Here is a 12907-nt window from a genome sequence, read left to right as displayed (position 1 = left end):
TATCTAACCAGTATAGATAGATACTTAATGTTTGAGAAATAAGCTGTACATTTATGGTGAATTGTGTGCAATGCTTTTATAAATTATTATTCCTTCCGATTTTAATTGTTACTATACAGATTGTATATAAAAATTGGAATTTATTGAATTTGAAATTCAAATAAATGTGAGCTATTTAAAGATAGATAACAAAAGGTTGATAGATAAGTATGTATAGATATAAGCTTGTTTAGACAGTGGAGTTTGCTTTTATCAGGAGCTTTTCCGGAACACATAAAGAAAACAAAACAGTCCAATCAAAATAACAAAAAGTAAATGCAAATCTGAACAAAATTGGCACCAGGCTAGGATAAATGACCATTTCATTCACATACGGAGAAAAAAAGACCACCTTAAAACAAGCGGAGTCCACATTAATTAAGCGGATTTCTGCATCTTCTTCTTAAGTCCTTGAATGCGCGAATTTAAAAGAAATTCACATAATTTAAGCCCAAAATCATCTAGGTATGTCATCATTTTTATGTTTAAATAAAAATTAAATGATGCGAGCAAGGGTAAAAACCTTAATAAGTAAAAACTGAAAAAACTGCATGTTTCTCTTAGTTGCTGCTAGAGCTTATGCCGCGTCGTCGCACAGTGGGACGACCCATAGCAATAAATAAAAAAATCGAATATTATTGCGGTACTTTTGAGTGATTGGTATGTAATCCCAAATATATTTAGGTTCTAACTGCATCAAAATTATTTGCGTTGTCCAATTAGTGCAAAAGTTATAGAGTGCTAAACATTGTTGTAATTTGTAGTTGTAATATGTCTTACTCCCAAAATTTTTTGTGCGGTAAAAAACTAATTTAATAATGGATAATAACACTCATCAAGGTATATAAATTAATTTTTAACTATAAAAATTTTTTTGTTTTGTTGAGTTTTGTTTTTATTAGTGATTTTCCAAGTGTTGGTAAAAAAAAAAATTTTTTTGACTTTGAGTAAGATTTTCTTTTTTACACCTAAATAGCTCTCTGGGGTTTTTATGGTTTTATACTCAGGAAAGTGTCCTCTAAAGGAATCAAGAAAAAAATCTTGCCCCAATTAGCCCCAAGTACTTATAATCGCGTTTTTTAGGTTCGACCCCTTATATCAAAAGTGGCCAAAATTTAAAAACTTGGCTGGATAGTTCAAAAACAGACGATTTGATGGGTTCTGTTTGAAAATTCAAAAACTTCTTGGCTTAGAGGAGTCAACAGGAGATGTAGAAGCTCAAATACAGGAAGTAACTAAATTTTATTGCCTCAAAGTAAAGTAGAAGATGGAGCAGTCTTCTAGAAGACTCAATCGGTTCATGAGCGCTAACGAATAAGGGCTGAATTCTAATCTGAATATAACTAAAGCTATACATGATTGCGTAAGTGATAACATCAATTTTAAACAAAAAAATGCTCTTTAAACCAATATTATTTATAACATTTTACCATTTCAATCAAAAATGATGGGATCAAATTCTATAAAAATGCAAAAATTCTTAGAAGATGTCAAATTTCCGGTCAAAAAGTTCACATATATCAAATTATGATCGAGATATATACCAATATTCATCAAAAAATTATATAGATCTAAGTTTTCCCCTAGAATTTAACCCGGACGACTTCAGTTAGACCTCCGAAATAGACGTCTTAATGCAACTTTTCGTAGTTTCAGTCACTAAAACACAAGATATTAGAAATGCCGATTTTTCCATACATTCGTCCCACTGTGCGTCGCGACGGACTCCTGGGGACTTTTTTTTTGGGTCATCTAAAAAAGTGTTTGTGCCAAATTTCAAAACTGTTGAATTTTTTTGAGGTGAAGGCAATTTTTTGACTTCGTTGACTGGACTAGTAAACTTTTACGGATTGTCTAACTCAACAATATATTCATTTTTTCGAATTTCAAATCGTAATGATCAAAAGATTTTTTTTGAATTTTTGAATTTATTTCATTGCATATGAACAGTTACGTACAGTAGTGAGCAAAAAAAATGCAAACGAAAGAGGTTTAAAGAGTTTTGAACAAGAACTAAGTTTGGCAAATTTGCCATATTGAAACTGTTTTATTTTCATTAAACAGAGTCAATTTGTGGATTATTTTACTCCAAAACCATTATTTGGTCAAAAGTCTAACTAAATATGCGTTTTTAGACGAGCAAAAAAATGCAAATGTTTTTATTGTTTGCATTTTTTTTGATCGCTACTGTAAATCAAAAGTCAAACATCTTTTTTAGATCAATTTAGCTAGATTTTTAGCTTATATACAGTTTCGAAAAAGAAGATTCCTTAAACAATTATTCTGTGCGCAATTTTGTAACCACTATTTTAAATAACAAATGCCTTTTTCGTATTTCTTATACTAATATGCTCAAGTGTACATGACCATTCATTACGAATTGGACCTGCAAATGATTTTTGACGCCAAAAAGCATTAAAGGCACCACTGTGTGGCGAAAATTTTGATAAATACTCAAAGCCTTCTTGACCGAAAAAAATTTTAAATCTTCAGCGACTTCATGACTTTTACTGATTGTCTCTTCATTTTCAATTCTTAATAGGCAAAAATAATAACATAAGAAATAGTTAAGAAAAAAAAGAAAAAATATCTTAAAAATAGGATTTCTGCCATTATTTTTGACAAATTTCGAAAGACATGCGCCACCGGAAGTCCTTAACCAATTTGAACCAATTTTTTTTTCTACTTAATATTTAGCACTTATATTCAAAAAATAGGATATTAGGGTGGTCAAATTTTTATGTAAAAGAACCATGTTTTTTTTATTTTATTTTTTCAAACTTCTCAAACTTCAGAACCGATGCTTGACCGAAAGATATGAAACGATTTTGACTATTTTTCAAACCCTTCTTAGTCTTTACCATTTGTTACTTTTCCGCGCTATTACGATTTGAAATTAAAAAATAATACATTTTTCTGCCCACTCTAATATTCATTTCATTAAAATAAGAAAAATCAATAGTATTCATGACCGCAATTGTTACCGAATAACAACCTACGCGATTGTTTCAATGTTCTATTTTTTTTTTTTTTTTCATTTTGAGCCGAATAATAACATAAATTCCTTAAAACTAGTTTAATTAATCAATTAGAAACAAAGTTAAACATCAAAAGTCAACTGTTAAAATGGTATTGATAGAAAAGGACATTAATAACATTCAGTCAAAGTAGATGCCTTATAAACTGCTTATAAGCTGATTTTGGTTCAATGTGCTGTCAAAATATTGTTTCCTGTTAAGTGTAACATAATAATACGTTAGGTACTTACTCCGTATGGGTAGATACTTTTATACAAAATTATCTTTGTTTTGCGCAAACATTAATTAATATGAACATTTTCGGATTCGTTTTCTTATCAAAACGATTTACGTCGAATTTGCGTGCATTATTTTAAGCATTAATTATGCACCCAAATGAGTATCCAAGAGAAATAACATCGAGAGAAAGAAGAAAACAAAAATAAAATTAAATAAGAAACAAGGCGATTATATCCCTAATGTCGTGCATCGAGACATAACGAGATATGTATACCTTTTCTCCAGGGATTTACTGTGCCCAGCAACATTTTTAACTGGCGTATTGGGTGTTTTATTTTCATAAAGAGATGTAGGTAAGAAATAAATATTACTACGATGAGGTAGGTATCGGTATAGGGTAAAAGCGGGTGAGACGGCATACCTTTTTTGTTTTTGGCATATTTTTCAAAGTTAACCACATTTCATATTTCTAACAACGCAAAAATGTTCTATATTCAATATCCAACGTATAATTATGTTTTAGAGAATTTTATATTTTTAAATACTTCACGTGAAACGTCGACAAAGAAGAAGTTGGTTTTCCTTCAAATTTGAAGCTATTTAGTTTTTACTTGTTTTTTAAGTTAAAAGAATGTTTTATACATAACGAAGCAATAAATACAAATTATGTCAATGCAAACGTTTAAAAAGTTCACATACACAACCTTTTGAACTTGGCTGAATTACGTGTACTTAAAAAAATATTTTGAGGGTGATATGGCACATGCTAGCACTATACTCAAGTAAAAAAATTTAGCACGGAATGCGCCATTTCACCCGCAAAAAACTGCGCCATTTCACCTTTTTTCGCATAATTCCTATTCGTAAGCACACATAAAAAGCAGATAGAACTACACCTCAGATTTCACATGCAATGCATATACTCTCTTGTATGTATAAGTGTATCAAGGGCATCTAAGATCCCAACGACTCACAAAATATCGGAACAAAAAAAAAAAAAAAACAAAAAAAAAAAAAATTCGAAAAAAAATCATCACATGATTTGCTTTGAAATTTTTTTTAATTTTTTGTATCAAAGTCAAAGAAACGAATACTGGCAACTTCGATTTAAAATATTTAAAGAAAGCTAAAAATATTTTTCATACATTTTTAGAGCAATAAATGTACAAGATATTTAAAGTGCGCCATCCCTCCCGCCGCGTCATGTCTTCGGGTGAGATTTTTTTTTTTAAACTATTGCTGAGATTCAATACTATCTAGGAAAACCTATCCGCCAACAGAGGCAGACGGAGGCAGTAGTTAAAACCTAATTTGAACCTAAAAAGTCACTAAAATGGAATGTTTTTTTGTCAAAAAAATTGTATTCAATTCTTTTTCGCTAAACTAATGTACCATATTGTTTGTCAATTTATTTTAAGCCTATTTACAAAAAAAATTGGTTCAAACCTTTAAATTTTAAGGAAAATAGATCATTTTGAAACTACTTGTATTTTTATCAGTTTTCACTGTTTTTCAACTTTGAGCGATAATCTCCAGGACCACAATTTTTTTTTTGAAAAACAGTTTTCATTTTCTGATTCTTCAACTAATTTACTGTTAGAAACACGTGCAGTATCAAAATAAATCGTACTTCCGAAAGTTGGGTTTTTTTCGCCTTTTCCCCACTGTGAGACATCCGTATTCGGTTTTTATAGCAATTTCAATCTGAAAAAGTCATTCAAAAAACCAAAAAAAAAAAAATAAGGCAAAAAAGAAATATGCAGCTATTTTCGCCAGACAAATCTTTCTAAATGTATTTTGGTATGCTGAATCTGAATGTGAAGTCCGTTTTGCTAAACAGCCCAAAATTTTTGATAAGATTGCAAACAAAAATTTTAAACCAACAATTTTAAAGTTTTTCCTAATTTAGTCGCTGTTGGGATCAGGAGTTTGTGTTAATGAAACCTGCATTGCACATTTACCTATTAAAACAAATGTTTTTTTCACTAAGCCACTTTTTTGACTTTATTTATAACTATCGGAATCGGAATACAGTAAAACTGGTTATTTGAAGATTCTCTTATCTTTAGTTCCACTTCTCTTATCTTTAGTTCCACTTGTTTCCAAAAGAAGGATGGAATGATTTGATGGAATGTTCCGCTAATTGAAGGAAAAGTTTAGGCTTGGTAGCCGTTTAAATTTTAGAACTAACCAAGGAAAAAAAAGTTTCCAAGAAAGTTAAATTTTGAAAAAAAATGCCATACCTACCGTTTTTGGACATTTTTCCTTTTTTGAAAATTTTTGATTTTTTTTTTATTTATGTAAAATTTAAACGGTATTTATCAATAAAATGTTCAAATAAACTCAAAAAAATTTGATTTTTCTAAAAAAGCGATTGGAAGTAAGTCATTTACAGCTGCAAAAACTTGATTTCTGATTTTTTAATATAATTTTTTTCTGAGTGGGCGTGGCAATGGGTGGTCATTGGTGTAGATTTGTCTTGCTATTAGCTACCTTTCCTGCAAATTTCATGAAAATTGGTTCAGTAGTTTAGTTTTAATTGAGTTTTTTCCGGTCTCCCATACAAGTTGCCCCACAGTGCGTCATCTCACCCGCTTTTACCCTACATAATTATGTGCATAAATTCATAATCCATAATCCATTGAGTACCTATTTGGATATGTTTAGCTTGAAAATTACATTATAATGTAATAATTAGATACCATTAAATAAAGAAATGTAGGTACCAAAAGTTATATATATCAAGATTAATAAAATGAAATGAAATGAAACGATATAGATATATAGGTATGAACCCACACACCTATATTTTTGCACTGTAACCAAGGATAAATAAATCGATTTAATTCAAGCACAATTTTTATATCAAATATTTAATTAAAAATAAGTAACAACTTGTTGTTGGTTGTATTATTTTTTTCTAAATTGGCTATCTTATTTCTTTATGATTTGGTTATTGAGTTGTTTACTAACGTATAATGCCGCCAAATAAAAATTAACAGTTAAGGCTACTGTCCGACAAGTTGTTAAAATTTTAATGATCATAGCTTTTTGTGATTGAGAGAAGGTTGTTACAGGGTAAGGCTGTGGTATAAAGATAGAGGGTTATGGATTACCTCAGTTTTAAGTGTTAAAAGATTTCTTGTAGCAAAAAAAGCTGTTTTGCTCGTGATTTAATTTAAAGATTCCTTTAAAAATGAAAATATGGACAACGATCAAACACGACGATATAGAGACGGCAACAAAAGTGGAGCCTTAATTTATGTCTGAGCTTCATTTTGAACTTTTGATAGAAAAATCGATTTTATTCAAGCTTAATATTTAGTGGGTGTTCCTTCTTTGAATTAATGGTTAATTTTTTAAAAGTGTTTCAAAACAAGATAGGATTGTTTTGAATTTAACAAAATTTATGAATAAAAATAAGGAAACAATAGCGACTAATTTACCAAAAGTCGAATCCACGATTAAATAAACTATAGATATTGTTGGTTTTTGTTGTTTTTTTGAAATTTAAGAAACTGATGAAACTATACCGAACCGAAGAGGTCTAGACTTTGTTATACTGTAAAACAATATTCTGTTCGCAATAATGAATTAGGTATTTCAAATGTGAATTATTTGAAAATAAAAAAATAATTGGTTAACAACATGCATACAGTGGGTAAAAAAAGTATTGGCAATTTTACTTTTTTTTAGATTTTATGCCATTGTTACATGTTTTTTTTCAAAATTGTATTCTAAACAACAGAACAAAACTACACCTTCTGGGTGTATTTTTGTTTTCTTCGGTTAAAAGGTTAAGAAGGGAATAAAAAAAAACTGTAAAATATACCTCAAAAAAGTATTGGCAAAACTCATTAATCTTTGAATAAGAGCCCTTATTAAAGTACCGTAGGCTATTTCATACAAAAAAAAAGTTAATTAAAGTGCTTCGACCTATAATCAAGTTTTTCAGCCTTGGAAAATAAAAAAAAATGGAAATTTCGCGAAGTCTAAAGAGTTGAGTAGATGTGTTAAAACAAACCTATAACTCTCCACCAAGATGGTTTATCGTACAAAGAAATCGGTGGAAAGTTAAATATCAGTTTATTCAAGGTTCGAAGTATCATAAAAAAACACGAAAACATCGGATCAACCGAAATTTTGAAAAGAAACTGGATGATATCGTTTTTTTGATAGTTAAAAACGTTAATTTTTGAGAGAACTGCAACCAAAAAATTCAAAATAGTGCCCCAAAAATGGCAGTGGAGTTCTAAAACACCATCGGTTAACATTTTAGTATGCAGACTCTTCGTTATCTTTAGCACAAATACAAATATTACGGAAGGGCTGCTAGAAAAATGCCATTCATTTCGGAAGTGAACCGAAAAAAACGTTTGGATTTTGCCAAAAAATATTTAAATAAATCCTGAGAGTTTTGAGAATCCGTTATATTTTTGGATGAATCAATGTTCAACTTTGAAACAAAAATACACCCAGAAGGTGTAGTTTTGTTCTGTTGTTTAGATAAAAATACATTTTGGAAAAAAACCCGTTACAATGGCATAAAATCTAAAAAAAAAGGAAAATTGCCAATACTTTTTTTACCCACTGTAGGTACCTACAAGATGTTGTGGACACAAAGCCAAAACCACGAATCCGCAAAATTGTAGTTTAGAGGAAAACGACTTCAAAGTATTGGAAACTCGGGCAAGGAACATTGATATTATAGGCTGAAATAGGTATAGAGTTTTGAGCTCGTTTTTCGATAGCTTTATAGACAAGATTTATAGAGTAGGTACCTACCTGATAAAAGATAAAGGATTTAGAATAACAAACAAAGAATTCTAAACATTTCGGAGACAATTTTTTTTATATGTTTTGGTAGGTAGGTACCTATTTCTTGGAAGAATTTAATTAATAACAATTTAAATTTAAAATTCTCGAAAAAGTTGTTATAGAACAATGCTTAGAACTTTATGTTTGCTATCCAGTAATCTAATCGGGAACAACTTTTACATTTTTTTTTTCAATAGCGAATAACAACAACAGGTCTGAACGACTTGCTTCAATATAGGCGTATATTTTTTATTTTGTTTTCAGTTTAAAATGCTAAAACGAAAGATTGTTGTCACTGAAAAATAACCCAAATCGAATAGGAATACCTCATTCAACATCGGTATCGGTAGGTATTTACTTTTTTTTTTTAATCTTGATTGTACTTAGCCACCTTTTTAAAATTTGCAAACATCTTAACAATGAAATATATTTTAAAATGTTTAAACTATGTTTTTCTAGTAAAAAATATAGGTACAGTAATGACATTGGAACAACTGTCTTCTCCAATGTTCAATTACTTGAATTGATCACAGAATTCTCAGCCGTTTCTTCATGGAAGTTTGGTAAAAAAAAAAGTTTGAAAACTAAACATGATTATTTTCGGATTTCAGAAAAAACCGATAAGTATTCACAAATTATTGGTAGAAAAAAGAAAAACCAGAAAATTAAGCGAAGAAACGTTTTTTCAATATTTGATTTCTTTAACAATACTTATTTCATGTTAAAAAAAAAAACATGTTTTTAATTTAAAGTTTTCTAAACCTTTTTATACATTTTGCTGTATGATTCTATACCTAATCAATTATAAACTAGTACGTATAAAACATAAGTGCAATGCAATTTTTGGAAAAGCATAGGAACGTATTTATCAATGGTTTAAATATTTTTTGGAAAGCGGAAAGGTTAAATATGTAGACAACACGACTTCCAAAAAGGAGAAGGTATTCGTTCATTTCTGCTAATAGGAACTATTTGAACTATAACCAAGTTTTGATCCATGGAAGTCGGTTTTGTTTTTTGATAAAAATGATTTATTATTAAAACCGATGAACCTCCTACAAATTAGAAAGTAAGTCAAGAAAAACCTCGTAAAGTCATTTGAATTCATAAATTGTTCTATAAACTTCATAATTCAAGTAAGTGGTTCAAAATTGTGTTTGCAATAATCCCTACCTACAATAAATACAAATTCATTTTCAAAGATTCGTATCCAAGGTAGATAAGGTAAGTAAACAATTTTTGAGTAAGGAAAAAGTGGAGTAAGTCACAAAAAACTGGACGGTTGGAGTAGATCTTTTGGGCAAATATGCTCCGAACAGAGCAAGGTTACAACTCTGGTAGTTACTTATTTAAAAAATTAAATTTTTCTTTATATAATTCAGTGCCATATGTTCAGTTACATGAGCTACCTATATCAACGGCTTTACTTTAAATATTATTTTCTTCTGCGGCCTGTTAGCCTTCTCTAAACAATGACATTTGCACTATTTAGATTTTAGACCATAACAAGTATTTCCCGACGCACATAGGAGTATTTGCAGTAAAAACCTGGTCATAAGCCGATTTTCTGAAAATCAAAATTGACACCAAAAAGTTTATCAAAGTGGGTGCAAAATAAACATGTGGCAATATGCTGCACTCATTTTTTTGTTTTTCGATCGTGTCTCGTTAAAAAATGAGTTCAAAGTTAACTGTTACATCTACCTCAATTTTATTTGAATGCAAAGTATTTTGGTAAGTGTTATTCTATATGCGATATCGAAGTGTTGTTATAGAAATCTAAAAAATTTAAATGGATAATTCTTCTTCAGTTATTTATTAACGGTGTTTTCTATTTTAATTTCGGGCTTGGAACTTTTATCTAAAAACTTGATATTTTTGTTAAGTTATTATTTGAACTTTAATGATTTTGTTTTAGTTTACCCTGTTATTCTGCGATGAATTCAAACTTATGAGTTAGTTTATATATTCTTTAACACAATGCAACAAAAATTGGTTGCTCTTAAGTGCTCTTTAGATAATTAAGGGTCAATTAGTTTTTCACTTTATGATAGAAAATACTCCTTACTTTATGCAACGTTTTTTATTTTTAAATTAAATTTACTGATATTATTAGTGTATTTTATTTTGGGTGATCTAAATTAATTTTTGAACAAAAAACTGAGAACTGCGTATTAGGGATGAGGAAAAAAATTTGAGAAAAATAATGTCAACAGGCGGAGTACAGGCCATTAACCAAATTTTTGAGTTTTTGATAAAAAAATAAAAATAACAAAAAACTAGGTTTATATTGTATTTTCTTGTAAGAATACTCATTTTAAACAGAAATAATAACAACACCCACGATGGCCAGGTTTTGTATGACAATACTGCTGTGTGCGATGTTTCAATCGGACTCAATTATTGTTTTTTGAGGTCACTGATGTACCTACTTGAGTAAGACCCGTAAGTAAGCCCTGCTCTAGGCTTCTCAATGATAAAGATACACTAGAAATCAAATGGTAGATAGGTACTTCACACTTCACTTCAGAACACTTTGTTTACCTTTCTTAAAAAGTCTTCTAGCTAGTGGATTATTATTTTGCGAGGAGTTTGGTTTAAGGCTTTACTATTTAGGTACTCTTCTTTTAAGGTTCTTCTGTGTCTTAAAGTCTTATCTAGGATAATAGGTTAACAATTTCATTAAAATGTTCAGTGCCAAAACAAGCGAAACAAAAACATATATTCATTTTTCAAAAGTTAGGAATTTTTTTTTTAATATGTAATTATTTAAATACCAACCTTCAAAAATAATCTCAGCTACTATCCATTAAAATGTATTAAATTTGCTATCTTTCGTCTTTCCAAGATTCAAGATTTCTATCTACGCAGTCGATTTTTTCCAACTAAAAAAAAAAAATTCACATTCGCACAGCAAAAGTTCATTCGTTTTTTACCGTCGGCACTTTGGTGATGGCAATTTTTGTTTTTCTTCGAAAAAAATTGCAAATCCACGATTACCAAACAATATTTCGCATTGCACTTATTTAATCCTTCGAACTATTTTAACAATCACATGGTAAACATTTCGTCATTAAAAAAATAATCATCGTCTTTCATTCCGATACGAGAGTAGTTGCAAATATTTATACGATTGTCAAAAAATAATCATAAAAACTCATTAACCATTAAAAACTAACAACCCGATTTGAATATCCTTTGTAAAAACAATTATTATAAGAAAGGATAACTCTCATTCGCCTATAAAAAAAATTCGAAAATAATAAAAACAATTTTTTTTTTATAAACACGAGACAATAGAGATTTTTAGCACAATAGCAATTATTATATTCTGCATTATAATCATCATCAAAAAAAAAAAACAAATAACGGAGGACCAAACGACAAGTAGTTAAAAAAGTCACCACCTATTCTATAGTCATCCTTATTTGGATATAAAAAAATACTAAAATTTCCTCTTTGCGAAAATACCAAAATATCCTGAAACTGGCTGGCTGCTTTGCTTTTGATATAAAGATACTATAGAGTTGATATACACTTAAACCAGTGTGCGGATGGAAATAATGTTTTTTTTTTGTTTTTAAATAAGTGTAGGTATTCTATGCTCTCATGTAATTGTGTTTGTATTAAACTCTCCTTGTGTCTGTACTCTATAAATGAGAAAGAGCGCACCATATAGAAGCAAAGTGGTAGCCAGAACCAACGGGAGTCGGGATAGTCTCCTTTTTGTATTGTGCTTTATTGAGTACTTTTGCAAGGCGCAAAATGCAAAGCCAAGGCGATATCCGACTTTCCCGGAGATATGGGATATATGAAATTCGCTATTTTCCTCCCAACATCCCCCAACTCACAGAAGAAAAAAACACCAATACACAAGCAAAATCTTGTTATTATGTCAAGCCGATTCGGATCCCCAACAAATAACAACAACATCGTGTTGATAATGAGAGCGAGAGCGGACCAAAAAAAAAACAGCCATAGATAACCATCATCTAAAAAGGTGGGTAGCCTAACATAAACCCCCAAAAAGCGAGTCTCTAAATTCGAATAAGGGGGTTTTTGACAGGAGTTGGGGTGGATAGACTATATTTTGTGAGGTTTAACGGGCTTCAAAAATTTACTCCTTCGACTTTTTGGGAGAGGATTTATATGCACGTGAAAGAAAAATTTTTAGGCAGACACCCCGCCGCGTCAAAAATAAACCTCTCAGGTGGAGGAGTTGTAGCCAAGGATGCGAGAACATATACACAGACTACCTTGGAGCTAGCGCATTCGTAGTGTGCTTTATTACCCATCGGTCCTCCGTTTTATTCGAGTATATCGAGCGATACACTCTTTTTGAGTGACTGTCGAGAATTAAACACATACACCACGAATATATATATAAAACGGAAGAAGACGTGAGAACGAACGAACCAACAACAAAAAACAAAAAAAAATGGACACACAGTTACATAGCGGGTTTCAAAACCGAGATCCAGAGGTAGTAGTCAAAAAGGATGCGCGTTCGCGTTATTCACAACGAGAACGAGGATACACGATGACGACAACACAAAGCGGCGGCCACGAGTATACTCGTATTATTCTCATGCTCATATTCTCTCTCCAACCGTAACTTTGCACACACAACTAACCTAAACGCGCGCAAGTCTGATGTGAGATGTGTTTGCTTGCTCTTCTCGTATTAGCGACAGTCAGCGGCCAAGGATTTTTTTTCATTCAGTTTTTTTTTTCTTTTGGTTTGTTTCCCTCTTTTTCTGCAAAAAAAAACTGAACAAACAAACCAAAAAAGT

The 12907-nt window shown here is 30.6% G+C and overlaps 1 protein-coding gene across 1 annotated transcript in view; it reads right to left on the bottom strand.

The window, feature by feature from the left end:
- LOC129907417 (homeotic protein spalt-major) overlaps window positions 1-11282 on the bottom strand; it is a 55367-nt gene extending 44085 nt beyond the window's left edge. Inside the window, exon 1 of the mRNA XM_055983617.1 lies at window positions 10896-11282. The gene's annotated coding sequence lies outside the window, so the exon portion shown is untranslated. The remainder of the gene's footprint in view (window positions 1-10895) is intronic.
- Between the last annotated feature and the right edge of the window lie 1625 nt (window positions 11283-12907).

The sequence above is a fragment of the Episyrphus balteatus genome, chromosome 1 (assembly GCF_945859705.1).
Source record: "Episyrphus balteatus chromosome 1, idEpiBalt1.1, whole genome shotgun sequence".
Classification (NCBI taxonomy): domain Eukaryota; kingdom Metazoa; phylum Arthropoda; class Insecta; order Diptera; family Syrphidae; genus Episyrphus; species Episyrphus balteatus.
Note: the sequence above shows the minus strand (reverse complement) of the source record. Positions and strands in the feature narration are given on the sequence as shown.